At 38.1% G+C, this 5,806-nt stretch overlaps 1 pseudogene; it reads right to left on the bottom strand.

The window, feature by feature from the left end:
- Nucleotides 1-2,838: 2,838 nt before the first annotated feature.
- The window catches only part of LOC107681762 (uncharacterized), a 20,013-nt pseudogene continuing 17,045 nt past the window's right edge, over nucleotides 2,839-5,806 (bottom strand).

Raw genomic sequence — 5,806 nt, 5'->3', positions numbered from 1 at the left:
TTATTTTTTTTTTATATTAATGTGACAAGGTGTGACGGGTTTGAAGACTGTAACACATTTGAAGGGATGCATTGCCTTCAATTTTATTTCTTTCTTTTTTTCTTTTTTTATTTATTGATTTATATTTCATATTGTTCCCTGCTCTCTGGGTCAACAAATCTGCATGGCCAACATTGTCTTTCTCCTGCAAATGTGGGTGCAATTTCTGATGTATGAAACTTTCCAGCAAAATGTAAGTGGACATATTACATCAAAAATTATATTTATAACAAAAATATTAGTTGTCATGATTTTAATTGAATTAAAATTATTAATAAATACAAAGTAAAATAAATAAAAAGTAGATACTCAACCCTGTCGCAAGTTTACATCCCCGTAACAGTGAGAATATATATATATATATATATGTATTTGTGACAGGATTGAGTGTGACAGGGTTGTGGTTTTTTACTCAAAATGGCGACTGCTCCTCGTGTAGTGTAGGAGAGAAGACCATATATGGCAGCAATAAAATGAGTACATTGTATATTCTTATTGATTAAAATTAAATGTTGAAAAATAATCATTTGACATTTTAATTTTATGTGACGGACTTGAATTTTTAAGCTTGACATTACCCTCCCTGACTATAATACATCTCAACAATATGATTAAAAAGTATGATACTACCGACCATTTTCTGCAGCCCTATTAAAGAGACCTGAATTATGTAATTTCTGGTAAATTATGTCACATATGGGTGAAGTCTAAATTATTATGGGCATACAATTGTTAGTGTGACGGGGTTGAGATCAGACTGAGGGACATAACTTTAAATTCTGTTTTTTTTTTTTTTATAAAAGATCTTGCTTTTTGTTTTCAGAAAAATATTTTTCACAAGAAAGGAACACAAATAAATGCTTACATAATTGCTAAATATCATAGAGTAGGCACTATGCACAAACTCATTCAAGTGCCTCAGGCACATGACAAAATGCTTGGTTTAAGATAGATATAAGATATTATTTTATGCAAAAAAATATTAAAATGCAATAATTATAAAGTATAAAGTATTGTGAAATGCCTCTAACAATTCATTTAGGTGAAACACCACTTTAAAAACTGAATAAATAAAATTAAATGTAATGAAATAAAATGTGATAGCAAACAGCATTGCCTCTTTTTATTTTAATTTAAACATATTAATAGCCACAAAAAATGTGGTTCATGCAACACGTACACACATTACAATAAAAAAATATATAATATCACTGCCTCTTTTAATTTTCATTTAAACAGAGGCTATTAATAGCCACATGTGGTTCATGCAAGGCGTAGCCTACACACATTACAATAACACAAAATATACCAAACATCACTGCCTCTTTTCGTTTTCTTTACTGTAGGCTATACTTAACAAAACAAAATAGGCTGCAACCCTCTTTTCGTTTTCATTTAAAAAAATTAAATAATAATAAAACATTAATATGTGGTTTAGGCAATATTTCCACATAATACTCTGATTATCTTTACTGTATGTATAATACAATTAAATATGACAAAGCACAACTTTGTTTTGTTTTGTTAAATGTCAGTTTTAATGAACAATATAAGACATTATGCAAGTATAAAGTATAAGATACTTATGTAATTGGAAATAAAGACAAAAGAAAACAATGACAGTTACTATGATTAAGATAAGTAAATATATAACATTATGAAACTTTGTGCTCTGCCAAAACGATATGACCTGGAACAAATAATAGATTAATGAGACCAAAGATTACCTGTTAGATGTACCCAAAATGAATTTTATCTCATGTTTAACCACAACAGAGGCATCAGAGCCTGAGAGACAGTGGCAAATGTCAGAAGGACTAGCTGAGGTAAGGCTGCTCTCGGCGGGATACATGAGCACGGAGTGCCCGCTGATTGCTTGGAGCTCACATCTCCGAAATCAGTGAAGCAAACTTTCAAATAGGCGCCATCTTTATAAATAAACCACAGATTTGAGTTTTAAACGACTACATTCTCGCCTGAAATACTCTTAAAACTACATTTCGTGACACAATAACAGTAATATTTTTTTAATTATGCAGGTTTTCTCCTCTGTCATTAACACTCGCTTGTTGGTGCAGAATGCATTCTGGGATATCTGGCTGCCTCAAGTTCACACAAGTCACCTTTTGATGCATCCTCGGTAAAAGGGGCGGAGCAAGAACACATCTGGGGATTTGAATTGTACTTGGCTAGATGTGAACTTTGAATTGGAGCAGTACTTGGGCAACGACTGATGACGTTTCACAAGTCCACAAGAACACAAGTACAGACAAGAACGCGTGTTGAGAACGACCCATCTCTCCCTCAGGCCTCGTATGACGGGGAAGGGAGTGGCCTTAAAATTAAAGATGAATGATGCAACATAACACCATCAGGGGTAGTTTTGTAGGGCTAGTCATACTTCAGTAAAACAGTTATATTGCTGAAATACAAAATACACGGAACAGTTTTGACAGTATATGGATTGTTTATTTAAAGGTGTTGTGCAGTCAGTTGTGATCAGTGCACATACAGTACAGCACACTGAGAGAGTAAACAGGCCAATTCAAGGACACCTTTTTCACTTTTTTTTCTTTTATTGCCATAAGAAGGTATCACAGTATACACCAATATAAACATATAACTCATTATATGCAATAATATAAAATGTGAGGTTTCAAAATGTGATGGTGCAATTTCATATTTTAAGAAAAGTATACATTTTTGATGTGACCTTCATATTACAAAAATGAACTGAAATCTGACGTTCTGTAGAAACACCTGTGTATAGACAGTAATTGTAAGCAGCAGGCTTTTTTCTTTGTTCACTCTACTGGATTCAATCATTTCCCAGTCACGAAAAGTTTTGTCAGGCCAGCTTTAAGATAACTCAGAGCATCTTTATTGGCTTCATCAGCTACAGCTTTCCTCCTCATCTCCTCCAGCTCTCGGACCCAGTTTTCTTTCCCAGTCTCCCTCACTCTGGGGATGAAGAAGTCGAGATGCTGAAGAGTGAAGGCAGAGTCTGGTTTTAATGCGATCTGAGACAGATGCTTGATGGTCTGGTAAGCTTCGGACAGAAGATTTGACTTTTGGTCCTCAATCTCCTTCAGATCTTTGTCAAGATGATCCATTATAATGGAATATATCTTGGACTGTTCTTGGGCTTTTTCATATTCTTTTTTTATAGAGTCAAACTCCATCATGACGTTCGAAATTCTGATGGCGTATTTCTTGTTTTCTTTGACGTGTTTGCTGTGATGACACTTCCCTGTGCACACGGTGCAGTAGCCTTTTTTCATGACTTCACATTTGCTTGGATCAGAAACCCACCAGCAGTCAAACTCATGACAGTTTTCTTGACAGATGGTGCAGGTCGTCGCATTCCTGTTCTTCCATGACTTGCTCTCAATGGGAACCTTCTGTTTGACTGTCTTTTTTACTTTAATGGTGAAGTTTTTACAATCATCGATCTTTTTCTTGTTTTACATCATTGCCTCCTGAATCTGACGTTTTTCAACTATTTTCAGCTCTTTCTCTTGAACTCGCAGCTGTAAGTTGCAGATGGATGCTTCAAATTGAATGCGCTCCATCAAGACATCTGAAGTCAACTCTAAACTTCTTCTGCTCAGTTCATTCAGAGATTGAAGGAAATACTTCATGCCATTCACACTGTCTTCCCAGGCGTCTTTTTGAGCGTGAATGTGACGTTCTTTAGTGTGACGTTCTTCAGTCTGCCTGTTGTTGAACAAGAAATAAACAGGCTGGTCATTTTTGTCTCGTCTGCAGGGGATTCTAGCTTTTTTGATGCCGCAGAGGACATTTTGGGGTGGCAGACCATCAGAGTGTGTGATTAAAAACACAATGTTGTTCACAATGTCTTTTCCAAACAAAGACAGAATTGAACTGATAATGTAATGCTGTCTGTCTGAGAGACGATTCTTAGATGCTTGAATAACGAAGCACATGGCATCAACTTCACAAACCCCATATTTGCTTTGAAACAGTGCAGATAAATTCTCAGCAACCTCCAGGTCTTTGTCCAGTCCTCGAGTGTCTCCGTAGCCTGGAGTGTCAATGATGGTGAGAGACATGGGACTCTTCATAGAAAAGACCTCAAACATGGTGATTTCAGAGGTTTGTGATTCTGCTTGATCTCCAGCTGCTTCTTCTGTGATTTCATACCACTTTTCATCCTCAAACTTCACCCCGAGTAAGTAGTTGACCATTGTGTTGATGAGAGTCGTCTTACCAGCGCCAGTCTCTCCCACTAGCAGAACAATTTTGTTTGGTTTACTGGCGTCTTTTTCCCCATAAGTCCATTTTCTTACTTTCCCATTATCATCAAGAGATTTCCTCTCTGTATGCAGACGATATAGTTTTGGAGGACCTTCCTGAATCAGAGTCGGTCTGCGTGGTGGAAGTCTTGGCTTTCTGTAAATTGCAGATGGAGGCAAATATTTCTCAAAATATTTGTGTAGCAGGAATTTAAATACCCATCATAACACAGACATTTTGAGTGAGATCATGGGTAATGTAAACATTTAACTCACATTGTAATTCCTTAAAACAATTATTTTAAACAAGTAAGGCCCATCACATTATTCTGCCATTAGTTTTACATAATCATGTAAAAGGTAAAGTTTGTCTACCAAACTATTATAAACTATACTAACTATACTAAAATACCAAGTTGTATTTGCAAGGGCTCGTTTCCAGTATTTTATTTTTTTTTTTCAGAAATAAGAACATTTCTTAAGATTTGTATTTGTGTTTTTATATAAGGTACTTAAGTTGGAAATATAGACTACTAACTAACCCACAGCGCTAGTGTGCTAGTGTTTTATTCTGAATTCAGTATCTATGTTCCATCAAAGACTATAGAATACCCTTAAAGGGACTTTGGTTCCATTAACCAATATGTGTTTTTCCCCTTCAGGAACTCACGCTGCGTCAGAGAACGCTTTGGGAATGTCCCTGTGTTCCCACACTCTGAAACATGTGTGTAATCCGTCCTATGGAATTCAGGGTGATGTCACCGACGGGGATGTCGTAGCGACCAGGAAGTATAAAAGCATGTGCGGTGGAAACAGCGGCAGCTTCTGTTGTTCAGTAAGCGCTCTATGTGTGTCACGTCATATTTATTGTTGTACGTCCTGTTGCAATCTTATAATGGCAAAGTCTGGCAAGAGTTTTGAGTCTGACAAGCAGCGTTTCAGGCTGTGTGTTCCTCCCTGCCCTAGTTTCATCACGGGTGGTGATACACACAGTTTGTGCGTTGCTTGTTTGGGAGCGGAGCACGCTCGGTCAGCTCTCGAGGGACTCTCGATGCGGACGCTCTGCTCCTGGAGAGCACTCTTTGAGGAGGGTGCTCTCGCTAGCGTTCCCCGCGGTTCGGGTCCCACCTCTGCCGAGGCAGAGCGGCACCTTAAATCGTTGGGTTCGCAGATGGATCTGACAGAGAGAATGGAGATGGACACGTCCTTTTCTTCTTCACCTGCCAGATCTAGCGCTCACTCTCAGGGGACGGAAGCACGTTCTGAAATGGTGTCTTCCGCCCCGGGAGAGGGCTCGACGCTCGTGTTGTCTTCCTCTGAGGACGGGGGTGATGCGAGCGCCGAACGAGACGAGTCTGTGGACTTGCCACCACAGTCTGTCTTGTTTGAGGAGCTGTTGGAGGTGGTGACTAGAGCTGTGGCTAAATTAAATATTGACTGGTCAACAGAGAAAGAGCATCAGGAGCATCCTAAAAGCAAGCTTGATGAACGCTTTCTGCGCTCAAATTCAC

This window comes from Sinocyclocheilus anshuiensis, unplaced genomic scaffold, assembly GCF_001515605.1.
Source record: "Sinocyclocheilus anshuiensis isolate Anshui unplaced genomic scaffold, SAMN03320099.WGS_v1.1 scaffold2119, whole genome shotgun sequence".
Taxonomy (NCBI): domain Eukaryota; kingdom Metazoa; phylum Chordata; class Actinopteri; order Cypriniformes; family Cyprinidae; genus Sinocyclocheilus; species Sinocyclocheilus anshuiensis.
Note: the sequence above shows the minus strand (reverse complement) of the source record. Positions and strands in the feature narration are given on the sequence as shown.